We start from the raw sequence: 20,426 nt of genomic DNA on the forward strand, positions 1-20,426 counted from the left end.
TTACCGGTCGATCTTCGTTCCTACCCTCACCTATGGTCATGAGCTGTGGGTCGTGACCGAAAGAACAAGATCCTGGATACAAGCGGCCAAAATGAGTTTCCTCCGCAGGGTGTCTCCCTTAGAGAGAGGGTGAGAAGCTCGGTCATCCGGGAGGGGCTCAGAGTAGAGCCACTGCTCTTCAGTATTGAGATGCCTGTTTAAGATGCCTCCTGGTCGCCTCCCTGGTGAGCTGTTCAGGGCATGTCCCACCGGGAGGATACCCCGGGCACGACCCAGGATACGCTGGAGAGACTATGTCTCTCGACTTGCCTGGGAACGCCTAGGGATCCCCTCGGAAGAGCTAGAGGAAGTGGCTGGGGAGAGGGAAGTCTGGGCTTCCCTGCTCAGGCTGCTGCCACTGCGAGCTGACCTCAGATAAGCGTAAGACAATGGATGGATGGAATAGGGCACTATAGAGAGGATGATGACTTGTTCTGTAATTCTTGATTCTTGGTGTATTTTGAAAGAAACATTTTATGACCCAAGAACTGTTCTAATTTGTCTAAGAATGGCATTCTTTAAGTAACATGTTACCATTATTAACTCGTCCACTATAAGGTGGCCTGTAATTGGCTGGCAACCAGTTCATGGTGTACCAAGCCCAAAGTCAACTTTTATAGGCTCCAGCTAACCCACGACCCAAGCAAGTTTTCACCTTCCCAACTTTCAGATTTTTTGTTTTTGCTACAAGAAACAAGGGTGAGAAGCTCGGTCATCCGGGAGGATCTCAGAGTAGAGCCGCTGCTCCTCCGCATTGAGAGGAGCCAGATGAGGTGGCTGGGGCATCTGATTCGGATGCCTCCCGGACGCCTCCCTGGTGAGGTGTTCCGGGCATGTCCCACCGGGAGGAGACCCCGGGGACGACCCAGGACGCGCTGGAGAGACTACATCCTTCGGCTGGCCTGGGAACGCCTCGGGATCCCCCCGGAAGAGCTGGATGAAGTGGCTGGGGAGAAGGTAGTCTGGGCGTCCCTGCTGAAGCTACTGCCCCCGCGACCCGACCCGGATAAGCGGTAGAGAATGGATGGATGGCTACGAGAAACAAATCCTGTCTCAATGTGACCGACGCAGTCACACACATCATTACTCCTGCTTTCTCAGCCACAAACTTCTACAAATTTTCAAGGTTAGATTTTCTATTTCAAAGCAGGAACACTATCCATCCATCCATTTTCCGAGCCGCTTCTCCTCACTAGGGTCGCGGGCGTGCTGGAGCCAATCCCAGCCATCATCGGGCAGGAGGCGGGGTACACCCTGAACTGGTTGCCAACCAATCGGAGGGCACATTTAAACAATTCGCACTCACATTCACACCGAAGGGCAATTTAAAGTCTCCAATTAATGCATGTTTTTGGGATGTGGGAGGAAACCGGAGTGCCCGGAGAAAACCCACGCAGGCACGGGGAGAACATGCAAACTCCATACAGGCGGGGCCGGGGATTGAACCCCGGACCTCAGAACTGTGAGGCAGACGCTCTAACGCAGAAACACTAATGATTTAAAAATATACTTAACTTTAAAGCATACAGTACCTCTGAATATGGATAAGGTAACTCATGCCGGAGATAAAATTATTCTGATTGTTTTGGGATTGTACCAGATGACCTACAGTACAGGAAGTCCTCGGGTTACGACGCACTCGACCTACGACGTTTCGACTTTGCGACGCCCGTGCCTCATCCGCCATTTTGTCCCAGCACCATAGTGTTTCTGCCTAGCTAGTGCATAATGCTTGTCTGTGTTTGTGCGGGGGGAGTATCTTTGCCTTTTTCGCCCTACTTTTTTTACACTCTCAGCAGTAATGGTAAGTACAGCATCTTATTAGCTCAAAAGGGTGCTTCTACTAAATACTGAGCGAAGGGTCTGAATACTTGTGGCTGTGTGATATTTCAGTTTTTCTTTTTTAATAAATCTGCAAAAATTCCAACAAATTCCATTTTTTTCTTTCAATATGGGGTGCTGTGTGTACATTTATGATGGGAAAAAATAACAAATGATTTTAGAAAATGGCTACAATATAAAAAGAATGAAACATTTAAGGGGGTCTGAATATGTTCCATACCCACTGTATCCCTATGGTACTTTCTGTTATTTACTGAAGTCAGGCTGTGTTTATTTGTAGAGCTGGCCTATCAATATCTGACTGAGAATTACCTTGTGGGTATGCTACAAACCATGACCTTTCTCTACCTAGAAAATTGTCTAGTGGCCAAACCATTTATCATTTTATACTTTTGGTCTCCAATATAAAAATGGCTGTTATCATACAGACACAAACAATACACAGCAACACAAGAAGTTGTTTAACTTATCAAAACAAAGCAATATCAGCTCCTTCACTTCACTGTTCCTTTTTATAGTTAAACAAGAACATAAAATAGCCGAAATAAATGCAGTAATTGAAAACTGTAGCCATGTGTATTCAAAGATGAAAACAATTTTGAAAAGGCGACATGGTATGGAACATTCAGTTTGTAATTGTTTGTATACATACCCACACATCAAGTGTGAAATTAAAAAAAGAGAAAATCTTTGTTGGCTGCATATTTCTGAGAATTTTCTGTGAGAGCTGTTCTGAATTATGCTTAACTGTCATTGTTTGCAAAAACATATGATAACAATAATTCAATTACCGTGTGTCTGCGCTACGGACTTCTAAGAAAGTACAAAAAGACTTGCTTCTAAAAGTAATCCTATTGTAAGTAAAAATATCTAAATCAACAAATCTACATCAATTGTGCCCCCTTGGTCGAATATCACAGTGGGGGTGGGGGTTTGGGGGGTTTGGTTGACAGGTGGGTGATGCTGGCGGACACTTCGCTAAATATTCTAGTCCAGGCGCCCTATACGACACCCTTCGCGTGCGCCGCTCTGGACGATCGCTCTCCTGATACAAACAACATATTGGTGAAAATTATCATACCAAAAAAAGATGCATGAATATAGCAACATCATCATAAGGGCATAGAAAATCCAGCTTCCTAGGAGGTCATGATAAAACATAGTGTCCATTTTTTTGGTTTGCTTGGTTGTCATGGAGATGAAAGACAAAGCTGCACCAGCATACTAAGGTCTTCTCTTCAGAGAGAAGGGAAGAGAAAACTTGTTTTTTCTTTTCATTTTTCACATTGAGTGACTCAATTTCACGCTCCATTGGCCTATCTGAGGTGACGTGCCATGAAACCAGCCCAATTCTGGGATTTCAGAGGAACAGTGTTTTGAAACCTCCTGAGATATGTGACCATATTATTTTTGCCACGTCTCAACAGATTACACTATTATGTGACAGTTCCAAAGGTGAAACTGTTGCAAAGGCATGTTCTCCTCGTTGGTTAACTGGCTTCCAAAAGCATTGAACAGAAACTATTAGAGAGATCGCAAATGAGTCTGCTAAAGCACTTTCTAACTTGTCCTTTCGCACAGAAAGCTGAAAGGAAAGACAAATGGTCTTTGGGTTTTATTTGTTGTTGGGGTTTAATATTGTATTTTATGCAGACCTTCTAAGCGTCTGCTTTCTATTGCAGGCCCAGTATCACTTCATGGGAAAAAGATGAGAATTTACCCAGGGAAGGTTGCTCATCAGCAGGGGCCACCGGCTGAAGACAAGACAGAGGAGTCACACTGCTGTGAGAGACTGTGCTAATAAGAGGAAAGATGAAGACGAGTGAAGCCCCAGCTGGTGGTGAACCACAGGAGAGACTGTACGGTGGGTGAGGAGAGTCATCTGGACAGCGGTGCACTGAGCATGTCAGGGAGTAGCGCAGAAGGAAATGGAGATCAATTATAAAAAAGCAGCAACTATACAGAGACGAGTTGTATTGAAACTGCCCTCATGCTGAGATGTTCATGTGCATATACTGGACATACTGTCCTACCATTAGTATGGAAAACTTTTTATCGAATTAGTATGGCTTTCGCCCTGTCTTTCTGACACAGACATAGATTTGAGTTTGCTCATCCTAAATAAATAACCAGCTATGTTAGAAACGTTCCATGGACTCCCTGTCATATGTGTGTGTTCCGGGTTTTGTCTTCCCCCCCTGTTTCACACACACCTGCTCATGTGAGCATCTTCATCACCTGTGCCTCGTTCACCCTAATTACCCCTTGTATATAACCTCGTGTCTCATTTCCTCTCGTTGCCAGTTCGTTGTACCTTGTCGTCGCGTTCCAGCATTCCTTGTTTCCACGTCATAGATTCACAGTAAGACTTGACCCTGTTCCGATTATCGACCTTGTCTCTTTGCCTCATGTTTTTGGATACTGTTGCCTCTCTTGGATTGCCTGCCTGTGTACCGACCTATGCCCGTCTATTAAACCTCTCTTTTTGGAAACTGTCAATTTGTTTTGGAGTCGTGCATTTTTGGGTCCTATCCTCTGTTCCGTTCATGACAGAACGAACTGGCCAGAACATGGACCCAGCAGACTCAGACCCGATGCGCAAAGCCCTTCAAGCGCAGGGTCAACGCCTCGCGAAGCAGGATGAGCAGATTGCCCCGAGAACAGGCTTTATGTGGTTCCGACCTTAAGGGGAAAAGTCATCCACTGGGCTCACACGAACCGAACGGTATGTCACCCAGGCATTGCCAAGACGCTATCAGTGGTCGAACAGCGCTTTTGGTGGCCTAATGTTAGGAGGGATGTTAGCGATTACGTCAATGCTTGCCAGGTATGTGCTGCTAACAAGGCCTCTCGTCAACGTCCTTCTGGGGAGTTGCGACCCCTGCCAATACCACAACGTCCTTGGTCAGACATTTCCGTAGACTTTGTTACAGGATTACCGGCCTCTAAAGGCAATACCACCATTCTTACAGTTGTTGACAGGTTCTCTAAGATGGCGCACTTCATTGCACTTCCAAAACTCCCCTCAGCTAAAGACACTGCCGAGCTAATGATTAATCAGGTTTTTAAGTTCCATGGTTTCCCCAAGAATGTGGTGTCTGATAGGGGTCCCCAATTCATTTCGCAATTTTGGAAAGAGTTTTGTAAACTCATAGGTGCTACCGTCAGTCTGTCATCCGGGTTTCATCCTGAGACCAACGGCCAAACCGAGAGGCTGAACCAGGACCTGGAGACGGGGCTCCGATGTCTCGCTTCACAGGAGCCGCGATCCTGGTCTCAGAAACTGGTTTGGGTCGAATTCTCCCACAATTCCCTCCCCTCTGCATCCACTGGTCTATCGCCTTTTCACGTTGTGCATGGTTACCAACCATCTCTGTTTCCTGCCATAGCCTCAGAATCCACAGTTCCAGCGGCATTAACCTTGGTGAGACGCTGCAGGAGGACCTGGGAGCGAGCCCGCCAGATGCTGCTGCGCCAGGGACGGTCCTACAAAGCCGCTGCTGACCGTCGGAGGACACCGGCCCCGAACTACAAAGTGGGTCAGCGAGTTTGGCTTTCGACCAAACATATTCCACTCCGGGTGGAGTCCAAGAAGCTCGCTCCCAGGTTCGTTGGGCCCTTCCCCATCACAAAAATCATCAACCCTGTCACCGTGAAGCTGAGCCTCCCAAGGTCTATGCGGGTCCACCCTACTTTTCACGTCAGCCTACTCAAGCCAGCCCGGGAGTCCCCTCTGGTCCCGCCTTCCAGGCCCCCTCCTCCCCCCCGGTTTGTGGATGGGGGCCCTGTCTTCTCTGTGAAGCGGCTGTTGTCATCTCGTCGGAGGGGCAGGGGATTTCAATATCTGGTGGACTGGGAGGGCTATGGGCCTGAGGAGCGTTCCTGGGTACCGTCTGCGTTTATCGTGGATGATTCGCTCATTCGGGACTTCCACGTTGCGCATCCAGGGGCCCCAGGGCCGTCTGGGGCCGGCCGTTAAGGGGGGGGTACTGTCATATGTGTGTGTTCCGGGTTTTGTCTTCCCCCCCTGTTTCACACACACCTGCTCATGTGAGCATCTTCATCACCTGTGCCTCGTTCACCCTAATTACCCCTTGTATATAACCTCGTGTCTCATTTCCTCTCGTTGCCAGTTCGTTGTACCTTGTCGTCGCGTTCCAGCATTCCTTGTTTCCACGTCATAGATTCACAGTAAGACTTGACCCTGTTCCGATTATCGACCTTGTCTCTTTGCCTCATGTTTTTGGATACTGTTGCCTCTCTTGGATTGCCTGCCTGTGTACCGACCTATGCCCGTCTATTAAACCTCTCTTTTTGGAAACTGTCAATTTGTTTTGGAGTCGTGCATTTTTGGGTCCTATCCTCTGTTCCGTTCATGACACTCCCATGGTCATTGCATGAAAGATGAAAGATGTTACAATGAGTGGGTAATAGCATCAAGTGTTAGGGACTCGTGGGATATATTCACGTCACAGTAGAGAGAGAGAAAAAAAAAGAAAGACATCGCGTCAAAGCCAATGCACACAGTGTGAAGTTGTTCAACTCCTGCAGAGACAACGCCTGTATGTACTGTGTCATATATTGTTTTTTGGGTGATTTCATGTGTAAATGTGCATTTAAAGCCATTCTGTGGGATTACTTGCAACATGTCTATTGAGATGTTTGTTGACACATGCGGGCTAATTTAATGTATGATAATAGTTGAGAGGGGTTACTATTGGATTAGCAGATAATTTAAGTTTCTGTTCTGCATTTGCTGTGAATGTTTATGTTATTGATGAACATGGTTGAAAGATTTGTTTTGTCTTTGTTTTTAGTTTCACTCTGCTGAACCGTTGATGTTGAGGATGTAAATAAAAAGCGACAAATTACCATGAGGACATGCCTGGCATAATCTGTTCCAGAGTTTAGCTCGATGTCTAGCTCAGACTAAACCTAGACATTTTAGCGAGGACAGTACAGAGGGTGTGCATACGTTTGCAACCAGATTATCTCACTATCTATCCCACTGGATTATACGTCAGATAAATAGGACAAAAACATTTTCAATTATTTATCTTGGTCCCATTTTTTAATATACTATATATATATATATATATATATATAAATATATATATCTTCTTCTTCTTTCCCTTCCGGTTTGTCCCGTTAGGGGTCGCCACAGCGTGTCATCCTTTTCCATTTAAGCCTATCTCCTGCATCCTCCTCTCGAACACAAACTGCCCTCACGCTGGTACGTCATCACAGCATGTGACTAAAATCACCAGAGATGATCTACGCGTTGTTTGACGCGCAGCAACTATTTTTGTCAGGTGCGCGGCAAGCTACGCAGAGGTGTTGCGTGGGGCAATTCGTCGGTCATGTGATGCAGTGCGGGCATTGCCGGCCGTGCAACCGCGGGAGTATAAAGAGGCCTTAAATGATCATCATGCAGCTTGAGTAGAAGCACAACTTAGATCCTTCCGTTCATCCATACCAAGACCGTTCGAAAATCGAAAATAATACGTACCTAGAGGTAAGTTTTCTACGAAAATAGAGTTGTTGTTACCCGAGATGCCACTGAATTTGAATTATTGACAGTTGTTGTCATTCAAAAAGAAATAATTGTTTATAAGAAAAAAATGTTATGAGGTTATATTTTTCACACTTTTAATGCCAAAATATTGATACCAATATGTGTCCCAAATGAAATTTCATGATTTGCAACATGTTTTCTGAAGATGCTAATTACATTTTTGGATATATGTGACCCTCCAGCACGAAACTGATTGGAAGTTGTACCGCCGTGTTTTGAGCTATTTACATTTTCTGCAAAGACATTAAAAATGCTGTCCAATGATCTATAGATTGTGGTAATCAAGTAATATATATATATATATATACATATATAGCGGCACGGTGGGCGACTGGTTAGAGCGTCAGCCTCACAGTTCTGAGGACACGGGTTCTATCCCCGGCCCCGCCTGTGTGGAGTTTGCATGTTCTCCCCGTGCCTGCGTGGGTTTTCTCCGGGCACTCCGGTTTCCTCCCACATCCCAAAAACATGCATTAATTGGAGACTCTAAAATTGCACGTAGGTGTGACTGTGAGCGCGAATGGTTGTTTGTTTGTATGTGCCCGCCGATTGGCTGGCAACCAGTTCAGGGTGTACCCCACCTCCTGCCTGATGACAGCTGGGATAGGCTCCAGCACGCCCGCGACCCTAGTGAGGAGAAGCGGCTCAGAAAATGGATGGATATATATATATATATAAGATATATCCATTTAAAGATCGTAAGTTGCGTTTCAGAGTTAGCCTAGCAACAAGGATGTTTTGTTTGCAGCACAAGTGACTGTATCCTCTTGTTGGTTCCTACATTGAATGACATACATTTAAATTAAATCTGTTGCTGCAGAAAACCTTATACTTTGTGATACCAGACATGATGTGATTTTCCTTGTGTGCACGGCAGCACCAGCCGATTAGTGTGGTTGAGTTCTCGTCATTGTTGTAATTTTCTCATGGAGATTTCAACATGCCCTCTAAATAAAAGCGCTTGCTGGAATTACTTTATTTTTCTTTTTGTTTCTTTGTCCTTTTCGGCTGTTAGGTCAAGCAGAAAGGAGGATCTGTATCCTTCTTATGCCGGAACAGTTGTATTGTGTGACAGTGTTTTTAAGCTACCGCTGTGGTTTCTTAGTATTTTAATGGATATTTATTGAGAATCAAAGTTGATCAATCGAACAGAACAAGGTTTCTAGAGGGGAGTGAGAAAAGACGACAACAAAAGATAAAGTACTAGCTGTAAACAAGATGAGGAAAGTAAATCATTATATACCTAGAACAATGACACATTAGATATGAGTGTTGTATGGGGCAGTAGTGCTACACCCTGTGAGGGAAGGACAGGACAAGATAGGACAGGACAAGGACAGGAGGGGAAGCATGCAGGACAAGGGTCGTGAACCCAGCTGTACAACTGAAGTGTGGTGAGAGTGGCTATGTAAATTATAAACATCTATAGGACTAGAGTGTGAGTGACGGGATACCCAAGAGTACCGCCATGCGGCTTGTGAAACTTGCTGGAATCGACAATCCACTGACTTTGGGTTCATAGTTATGACTATTCTGGAGTGTTTACTAGCCTCTGAGAGCTAAACTGGCAAGACCTAGCGTCCTACGGCGAAGCACACTCAACACAAGCCAACTGAGCTGCAAGTGGAGGCAGTGTGAGCAGAGGCGGAAGCGCGGCTGTCGAGGTGGACTAGGATCTATTGATTGTCTTTACGATTGTGGCCCAAAATTTCTAATTATCAGCAACCTTTTGAACCTCAAGCATGGTTGTTTCTATATATAACCTTTTCTATAATATACAGTTTAATAGTATATATAATACAATCTGAACAGCTGATGGAAAATATCGGGTTAAAAACGTTATAATGGTATTTTAGGCTCACATTTGGATAGTTTTGATTGAGTATTGATGTTCAAAAAATATTAACAGATGCTACAAAGGTGTGTGTGTGTGTGTATGTGTGTGAATGTGCGTCCGTACATGCATGCATGTGTGTGCATGTGTCCGTGTTGTTGTGTGCAACTTTGTTTAAATCATACAGCATTTTTGTTCATGACATTTAGATTTTTGTCATTTTGTGAGGATGTGATGACATCCATATAAACCTATTTTTTGTTATCCCTGCTGACATCATGTTTTCTGCGATTGGCTGGCAAAGAGTTCAGGGTGTACCCCGTCTCCTGCCCGATGATAGCTGGGATAGGCTCCAGCACGCCCGCGACCCTAGTGAGGAGAAGCGGCTCAGAAAATGGATGGATGGATGGACATCATGTTTTTTTTTTTAGCAATGACAGTCATCTTTAATATTTAGAGAACATTTCTCAATGCCCTTGAACAGTGCCTGAAGTATTAATGTATCCTTAATGGGATAGGTCCAATAAATGAGCCACAAATGAAGCTAGACAGTTTAATGGTTGGTAGAGAATGACTGTTTTCCACACATGACTCTAATGGTCTGTATTGCATATTTAATCGAGTATATTTAATCGAATTGTGTATGTTTATTTGTAATTTCGTTAAAACAATGTTTCATTGTCAACAGCAAATACCTGTCTAACTTCTAAAACTGTCTAACTAAAGTGTTACCTGCCATGTATGTGGAGGAATGTTAGATCCCACTGCAGGAGTAGCTGTCACTCAAAAAATAGCCGCCAATGCAGTCACTACACATCCCCTCTGATCATGCCTCACAACCCTGACAGGTTTGACTGCTTAAGCCACCTGATTAAAATAGGTCTGAAAAATGGAGGGAGAGAATAAAAAATTAGCACAGAGCAGAGGGGAGAGGGCTGGAATGAGCTGGAGAAACCAAAGATGAAGTCACCACCACCACACTTAGAGGAAAGTCAAATTTAAGCTATAGGAAAAGACTTGTGTGTTGAACATTTAAGTTTAATGAACACTTCTTGCTCCTCCAGTAGGACGTCTAAAACAACCAGATGCACTGAAAGGAAATATGCTGTTGTTGGTGGTTTTTAAACATTCCATGTCAGTGGATTCATCCTGCCCTGGTTTACCTTTCATGACGTCACACAACTTATAATTTATCCAAATAACACTTGCTGGTGAGAGAAAAACAGTGTGGCTATATAGAAATCAGGATAAATTTGTTAATTTAAGGCTAACACACCTGACACCCTCTGCAGTTCTCCGTCTGCCTACTTTTCAGCTGCATCATACAAGGATGCTGTTTATGTACTGACTTGCCTGCCAGCTCCCAAGTACTTGAGCCATTCATTTCCATCTGCTAGTCCATCCATCCATCCATCCATTTTCTGAGCCGCTTCTCCTCACTAGGGTCGCGGGCGTGCTGGAGCCTATCCCAGCTGTCATCGGGCAGGAGGCGGGGTACACCCTGAACTGGTTGCCAGCCAATCACAGGGCACATCGAAACAAACAACCATTCGCACTCACAGTCATCCCTACGGGCAATTTAGAGTCTCCAATTAATGCATGTTTTTGGGATGTGGGAGGAAACCGGAGTGCCCGGAGAAAACCCACGCAGGCACGGGGAGAACATGCAAACTCCACACAGGCGGGGACGGGGATTGAACCCCGCACCTCAGAACTGTGAGGCTGACGCTCTAACCAGTCGGCCACCGTGCCGCCCATCTGCTAGTCTTCCTTTGCAAATGTATCAGGACTCAGTTCATTCTAAATAGCAATGCTTCTACAATATATCAGTTGGTTTATTTGAGACGATAAAATACGTTTTCGGCAATTATGTCCCCCGCATTACCGATCCTGACACAATGACCTGACCCTTCAACCCGCTTGCCATTACAACATCTTGGAGGTTGTCGTCATCCTGTTCCAAAAGCTGTCAGTTGACTTTAAAGGGTCATAACGTGATAAGATTCCCCTTGACATTTGGGGAGTAAACTCTGACCTACTGTATGCGTTTAGTCGTTTTTCAAAGCTGCATCCTTTCAGTTTGCATCCTCAAAGTGTCGACACAAAACAAGGAGAAATACTGCGCGAAGGGGTATATTCTCTCATTCATGCCTAAGTCTTCTTTCTACCACTTGCCTGGCTTGCGCACTGTCAAGGTGCGCCAATTCACCCGTAATACTTCACATTACACATGGTAAAGACTTACACAAATAAACTTGTCTAGCTTTGCCTCATGAATAGATACCAAAAATCAGTTTTGACTCAAGAAGTTTGTATTTAATGTCTAAACATTTCAAATAGCTAAATTGTTTCTATTTAAACAAATCAATGTCCATCCATCCATTTTCAACAGCGCTTATCCTGTCCAGGGTCGCTGCAGCCTCTCCCAACTAACTTCGGGCAAAAGGCAGACTACAGCCTGAACTGGTCGCCAGTCAGTCACAGGGCACATATCAGAATCAGAATCATCTTTATTTGCCAAGTATGTCAAAAAAACACACAAGGAATTTGTCTCCGGTAATTGGAGCCGACAGAGAATTGACAGAGAACACTTTTGAGACATAAAGACATTGAGAAAAACAGTCACTGAGCAATAAAGGGTTGCTAGTTATCACGGGCAGCCGTGGCCCAATGGTTAAGATCATCGCCTGCCACCGTGGGGGACCTAGGTTCAAAACCCCGACTGGACCATCCGCCAACATCCCCCGGACTCACGGCTGTGGTGTCCTTGAGCAAGACACTGATACCCCGAAATGCTCCCCGGGTGCTTCAGCTGCCCCCTGCTCCAGTGTGTTCCACTAACATGTGTATGTGTTCACTGTGATGGGTTAAATGCAGAGAACAAATTTCGTGTGCATGCATGCATGTTCATGACAATAAAAGATGATTCTTCTTCTTCTTCTTCTTCTTCTTCTTCTTATAGACTCGGACAACTATTTGGACTCACATTCACACCGTCACTGAGTGGGAACTGAACCCACACTGCCTGTACCACAGTCAGGCGAGTGTACCACTACATCATCAATGACTCATCAGTGTCATTCCGGACTAAACATTTGTATTTACTAACCAGACTAAACATGACTGATATATAGATGAATAATTTGTCCAGATTAGTCCTGTTAATGAATGTTAAAGGTTGTTCACATAAGAGGGTGTGCTGTAATTTTAGGTATCATTAGGAGGCATCCAGAAAGACTTTTTAATCACCGTCCTTGCCTTTTTAAACTCCAGAGAAATCCGAGTACTAAGCACTGTACTTTGACACTGTCACACTTAAGGACAGACCGATCTTTGTCCCCTTTCTCCATTTAATTCAGTGAATGGACTCAAACTTATTGGAGATGATTATCATGATAATATAATGTATTAAAATAATGCTGTCCTTAAATCCGTACATATGGAATAATAGGAGAAAACGGAAAATGTCTTAACATTCACAACACGAAACTTTTCATCCTTCACAATCTCTGAATTGAATTGAATTATAATTTTTTTTAAAGAGAAGCGTCAATAATTAATGCCTGCTATACACATATTTATACTTGAAAGCTCCAAATAACAGCGCTGATTTACTAAATAAATTGCCCAAAAACAAATTGCCACAGCTCCATCTTAATTACAGTAAGTGACGCCTGAGTCAACAAAGATACCAATTGCTTCCTCTTTGTGTGCACTAAATCTAAAGGTGATAAACCTGTGATTCAGCACATAGTCTCCACTACTAAGTTTGAGAAGTGAAGGGCATAATCACCCTCATGCATTTTCATCAGCAGTCCGTGGACAAGGCTCAGACACCCATTTCAATACCTCAGAGAGCCCTTACGAAACAGAAAGGTATACTGAAACCATAATGTACAACCCACAATAGCCAATAATTAAAAAGTGGTTGTGAGGGTCTTTAATTGGACTGATAGTTAAAATACCTGAATTGGACATTTGCTTTAATAATGTACAACTGGGGATGAACTGAGAGAGTCCATTGATAGATAATCCCAATAAAGTGTAGCACACGTAAATCTGGATGAAGAAATTAATAAATTGTAGCATGCATGTCTGTGCAGTATTCACAGTGCAATATTGAACATGGGTTTTCTATAGGGGTCAATATCGTTCCTCTTTATTTGTATAGGGCTTATCTGAACTCTCCAATTTATTGTCTATCTCAGCAGTCTTTACGGAGTAGAGAGTAGTAACCTGGTTTACATGGATCATAATATTCCAGCCCAAACCAAATAAAAATGCTCCATACAACCACCTCAATCAGAAAGAACAGGCCGAAACCAAATTGAATTTCATTCCGTTTCGATAGAATATTCCTTCCCCCAAATTGATGCACCTTTCTAACTGTTCCTCCACCTGCTCCCTGCTTTCATTGCAGATCACAATGTCATCTGCAAACATCATGGTCCATGGGGATTCCAGTCTAACCTCATCTGTCAGCCTATCCATCACCACTGCAAACAGGAAGCTTCATAACTTCATTGTATGGCTCATCAACTTTATTCCTCTACAGTTCCCACACCTCTGCACATCACCCTTGTTCTTAAAAATGGGCACCAGCACACTTTTCCTCCATTCCTCAGGCATTTTCTCACGCGCTAGAATTCTATTGAACAAGCTGATCAAAAACTCCACAGCCACCTCTCCTAGATGCTTCCATACCTCCACAGGAATGTCATCAGGACCAACTGCCTTTCCATTTTTCATCCTCTTTAATGCCTTTCTAACTTCCTCCTTACTAATCATTGCCACTTTCTGGTCCACCACACTTGCCTCTTTTACTCTCCCTTCTCTCTCCTTTTCCTCATTCATCAACTCCTTGAAGTATTCTTTCCATCTATCTAGCGCACTACTGGCACCAGGCTTTTTTCCATCTCTATCCTCAATCACCCTAACCTGCTGCACATCCTTTCCATCTCTATCCCTCTGTCTGGCCAGCCTGTATAGATCCTTTTCTCCTTCTTTAGTGTCCAACCTACCATACATGTCATCATATGCCTCTTGTTTGGCCTTTGCCACCTCTACCTTTGCCCTGTGTCGCATCGCAATGTATTCCTTTCGCCTCTCCTCGGTCCTCTCAGTGTCCCACTTTTTCTTAGCTAACCTTTTTCCTTGTATGATTTCCTGTACTGTGGGGTTCAAGTCTCCTTCTCTCCTTTCCTGCCACCAAGTACTCTCCTGCCTGCCTCTCTGATCACCTTGGCTGCAGTGGTCCAGCCTTCTGGAAGCTCCTCCTGTCCACCGAGAGCCTGTTTCACCTCTTCTTGAAAAGCTGCACAACACTTGTCCTGTCTCAGCTTCCACCACATGGTTCTCTGCTCTGCCTTTGTCTTCCTAATCTTCCTCCTCACCACCAGAGTCATCTTACAGACCACCATCCTATGCTTTCTTGCCACACTCTCCCCTACCACAACCTTACGGTCGGTAACCTCCTTCAGATTATATCATCTGCACAAGATGTAATCCACCTGCGTGCTTCTACCTCCGCTCTTGTAGGTCACCCTATGTTCCTGCCTCTTCTGGAAAAAAAGTGTTCACTACAGCCATATGCATCCTTTTTGCAAAGTCTACCACCATCTGTCCCTCCAAGTTCCTTTCCTGGATGCCGTACTTACCCATCACTTCTCCATCACCCCAATTTCCTTCACCAACATGTCCATGACAATCTGCACCAATCATGACTCTCTCTCTGTCTGGGATGCTCAGAACTACTTCGTCGAGCTCCTTCCAGAATTTCTCTTTCCCCTCTAGGTCACATCCATACCTGTGAGGCATCACATTATACATAACACCCTCAATTTCAACTTTCAGCCTCATCACTCGATCTGATACTCTTTTTACCTCCAAGACATTCTTAGCCAACTCTTCTTTTAAAATAACCCAGACTCCATTTCTCTTCCCATCTACACCATGGTAAAATAATTTAAACCCTGCCCCTAAACTTCTAGCCTTACTGCCTTTCCACCTGGTCTCCTGGACACACAATATATCAACCTTTCTCCTAAACATCATGTCAACCAACTCCCGAGATTTTCCTGTCATAGTCCCAACATTCAAAGTCCCCACATTCAGTTCTAGGCTCTGTGCTTTCCTCTTCTCTTTCTGCCGAAGAACCCTCTTTCGACCTCTTCTTTGTCTTCGACCCACAGTAGCTGAATTTCCACCGGCGCCCTGCAGGTTTATGGTGCCGGGGGCGGACGTTGGTAACCCGGGCCATGACTGATCCGGTATGGAATTCTTTGGATGAACGCTCATATTTGTTTGGCAAAGTTTTAAGCCGGATGCCCTTCCTGACGCAACCTTCTGCATTTATCCGGGCTTGGGACCGGCCTACAGTTTGCACTGGCTTGTGCTCCCCCATAGGGCTGCATTGGGTACACCGTTGACTGGTCTCCACTTAATCCTTGGTGACATAGACAGACAAATATTCAGATTAACATTCACAATTTTGGATACTCTAAACGTTTTAATTAAAATAAGATGCATAGTTTTTAAATATTATCAGAAACCAGAGTACCCATGGAAAACCCATGTAAGCAAAGGGAGAACATGCAAATACCACACAGAAGGGCCTGAACCAAGATTTAAACGTGTGACTTCTCAACTGTCAAGCAGACATGCTGACACCTCATTCACCACGCTGTCAATTTTGTAAGCAATGTTTACTTTTCTGTATTAAACATTTACAGTATGCACAGGCTTCAGTGATGAGTGAAAGTCGTACATGGGATTGGAATCCAGCTCTCACTCGTCAGGCTATTATGCCATGTGAGAAACAGTGGCGATCTGATTATTTGATTGGTGACATGAAGATACAGAGTGGACACTGCATTCTCTGTTATCTACCAGGGCTGGTCTTCTCAACTGGTGCTGTTACTGGTCCAGCAGCCATCCCTGGAAATACAGAAAAAAAGAGAAAAGCTATTCAACATCATAATCTAAGAAAAAAAAAAAAAAACATGTACAAACTTTGCGGCACGGTGGGCGACTGGTTAGAGCGTCAGCCTCACAGTTCTGAGGACCCGGGTTCAATCCCCGTCCCTGCATGTTCTCCCCGTGCCTGCGTGGGTTTTCTCCGGGCACTCCGGTTTCCTCCCACATCCCAAAAACATGCATGAATTGGAGACTCTAAATTGCCCATAGGTGTGAATGTGAGTGCGAATGGTTGTTTGTTTGTATGTGCCCTGCGATTGGCTGGCAACCAGTTCAGGGTGTACCCCGCCTCCTGCCCGATGACAGCTGGGATAGGCTCCAGCACGCCCGCGACCCAAGTGAGGAGAAGCGGCTCAGAAAATGGATGGATGGATGGATGTACAAACTTATTGGTGACTGAGAAACAGAGCTATTATTAAAGGGAAGCCTCAGTGCTTTGGACTGTCACTCAGCTCACAAATATCGTCGTTACACTATGGTAGACCTTAATCTTTCTCACAGAAAAAGCCGTGAGGCACTGGAGCAGCACCTTCCCCTTGTCACACGGTCAGTTTCTTTACAGAAACCAGATTTGAAGCAATGGCTTTAAACCACAATCAAAACCACGAAGAATTGTGCAGATTCCTCCATTTCTAGAGAGGTTAATGCAAGTTGCTTCTTGTTTAAAATCGGAAAAGATTCAGAATTCTGGGGAAGTCTGTTTTGCTTCTGTCCGTGTTGGTGATGGCACATTGGACTAGCAAGATTTAATGACTACACAGGCAAAGCACCATGGACCACTGAGCAGTAAAATTAGAATATTCCACTGCCAAAAATAAATTTAGTCTCCCAAAAAAGGCTACATGAGAATCATGTTAAGTTACTGTTGATAATATATGATATGGCAAACTAATAAAGTGCTTAAGTATGCAAATGAAATACTTCTGCATGATTCAGATTAAAAATGTTTGAGAAAAATGTACGCATTTAATCACACTTGAGTGTGAGTTGGAGTGGTCCCTAGCGCAGGGCATTGCTCCAAAGGTATAAAAATGGTGAGGCAAATTAATCCCTTTAACATTGCAGTAGACTGAAAACATTTGGGCTCGACAACAAAAGATAACTCTGACAGATATGAGATACAGTATATGTAAGAGATTATATTAAATATTTCGATCAGTATCAAAAAACATTTTGGTAATTACCAATGCTGTCAATTCATGGCACCTTGACCTTTACAGGAGAAATTACTTTGAACATTTAATGTCCTAAAATCGCAACGCATCCACTCTTAACACACATCAGACCTAAGGACAATCTGATAGGATAATCTTATAAGGTTTAAGACTGTCGTTTGACGTGCGAGGTCGTGAAGGGGCAGAATCGGCACAAAAACAGGCTGATTGTCTTTATATGTGTACCGAGCCTAAGATGTTTGAAAAGAGTTCAGATGGTTGACATGACACAGGCATTTCTGGCAATGTGTGACAAGTGGCATTATGTGACATAGGCGGCCTTTGATGGGCACTGCTGGCTGTCAACACGGCGAACACCTGCTAAAACGGCGACATGTTCGTACTATTTTATCAGGCTGGAACACTTGAAAAAATTGTTTTGGAGGAAGATGTTAAACAGGCATTAAATTTTGTGACATATTAAAGGCCTTTTGTATGGTCATGGGGCTCGTCTGACCGCGACATTCATGTGCTTTCATGTGCATTCATAGCTTGGGGACTTTTATGCACTGAAGGTCACTCCGCCGTATTCTATCAGTTTAATCAACGATAAATTAGCTTTTTTTTTAACATGTTAAATTAGTGAATGTTGAGGTGCTATAGCTATTGTGTTCATGTGAGAGAGTGCAATGGTATATGATTGGTTAGCTTGAGTGAGTGACGAGGACATCTTGCAGGTCCTGCCGTGTTTGCCATTTTAATCCATGACTAGGGTCGCGGGCTGCTGGAGCCTATGCCAGCTATCTTCAGGCGGGAGGCGGGGTACACCCTGAACCAGTCGCCAGCCAATCGCAGAGCACATAGAAACAAACAACCATTCGCATTCACATTCATACCTACGTGCAATTTAGTTACTACCTAATCATAAATAAGAGGTGGGGGGGAAAATCTGGAAACCTGTCATCACATAAAATGTTACAGCTTGTAATGACCGCCTGTGTGGTGGTGGCACAACTAAAGGAGCAAAAACAAAAGGATGCAGAATTTATATATTTTTAACCTACCAGAATGAAAATTAAAGGAGCACACTCTCATCAATTTTGAAAGTTAGATTTTTTTCATCTTACAGCTGTCATCTGAAACTGTCACGGACGGCAGTGCCGTAAGTGCAGATCCCAAAAAATAGACTAGGTAAGAGGTCCAAAAAATTTTAATTCAACGACAGAGCATTTGATGGCGAGACATACTAAGCTAAAGGGACTCACTACCAGAGAGAATCAAAAAACAGATAACGCAGGGAGACGGCAAAAGGTCCGTGTGGTATAACCGCAGAGAATCTAAATTGGGACAGGACAGACGTCGGCGGCAAACACGGGGCAAAAACGAGTGAATATTCCGACGCCCACACACTGTCACGGTGCCCCCTAAAAAGGCTGATAATTACAATTCATGACAGGTGCGTCACCCATTGAAACGCCCACCTTCGCTCACCCAGACACTGGAACACAAAGAAAAACAATTGGAAATACAGGGCCATGACAGTATCCCCCCTCAAAGGACGCCCCCAGGCGGACCAACCGGCTTCTGTGGGTGGAGAGAGTGGAAGGCCCGGAGCAGGGACGGATCTAAGATCCAAGAGCGGGAACCCAGGAACGCTCCTCAGGGCTGTAACCCTCCCAGTCGACCAAATACTGCACACACCTGCCCCTTCTTCTGGAATCCAATATTTCACCATCGACCACCCGCGGAGGAGGAGGAGGCACCGCTGGAGGACACAGAGGGTTGGCGGAAACCGGTTTGAGCAAGGAGACATGGACTACAGGGTGAACTTTCATGGTGGGAGGGAGTCTAAGTTTAACTGCCACCGGGTTAACAACTACCGGCCAAATGCAAATCTCGTATGGACAACCAGACCTTCTCACCAGTACGGTAGGGAGGAGCTGAGATCCGATGACAATCAGCTAACTGCCAGTTGCGAGCTTCAGTACGGGACAAGGCCGCCTTTGCATCCCGCCACACCCGATGAGCCCTTCGGAGATGGACCTGTACAGACGGGATGACCACCTCCCTCTACTGAGAAGGGAACAAAGGCGGCTGATAACCGTATGCAGTCATGAACGGCGACCACATCTTGATTCCCCCTCTCAGCCCGGCCATTGGTCTGCGGGTGGAAACCGGACGAACGACTGGGGAAACCCCAGCGCTTTGCAGAACAATCTCCAGACCCAAGACACGAACTGCGGCCCCCTGTCAGACACCAGATCAGCAGGAATGCCATGAACTCGGAAGACATGGTCGACAAGGAGATTAGCAGTCTCAAAGGAGGACGGCAGCTTCGGCAGAGCAACGAAATGGGCCATCTTGGAGAATCTGTCGACAACACTCAGGATGACTGAGTTCCCTCCGGACAGTGGAAGGCCCGTGATGAAGTCCAAGGCGACGTGGGACCAGGGGCGGGAAGGAATGTGCAGTGGACGAAGAAGACCAGCTGGATGGCGATAAGACATCTTGCTACGGGCAGACACTGTGCATGCCAAAACATATTCCTTAACATCCCTGCGTAGTCCCTGCCACCAGAACCGTTGGGAAATGAGGAAAAATGTCCGACTGACCCCAGGATGGCAAGTGACTCTAGAAGTGTGTCCCCACCTCAACACCTCCGGATGCAAAATGACTGGAACAAACAACTTTCCATCAGGAACACCTCCCGGAGCCTGGACGTCCCTCCCCGCCTCCACCACCCTCTTCTCAACCTCCCACTAAAGGGCTCCCACCACCCGGGTCCCAGGTAGAATGGTCTCCACAACAGGCTGAACAGCAGACGGGCCATGCAGCCTAGACAAGGCGTCAGGTTTGCCGTTCTTGAACCCAGGGCAGTAAGTGATGAAGAAATTGAAACGGTTAAGGAACAGGGCCCAACGTGCTTGACAGGGGTTGAGTCTCTTAGCAGTCCGGAGGTAAGACAGGTTCTTGTGGTCGGTGAAAACTTGAAAAGGTTCCCTATTAC

The sequence above is a fragment of the Phyllopteryx taeniolatus genome, chromosome 2, assembly GCF_024500385.1.
Source record: "Phyllopteryx taeniolatus isolate TA_2022b chromosome 2, UOR_Ptae_1.2, whole genome shotgun sequence".
Classification (NCBI taxonomy): Eukaryota; Metazoa; Chordata; class Actinopteri; order Syngnathiformes; family Syngnathidae; genus Phyllopteryx; species Phyllopteryx taeniolatus.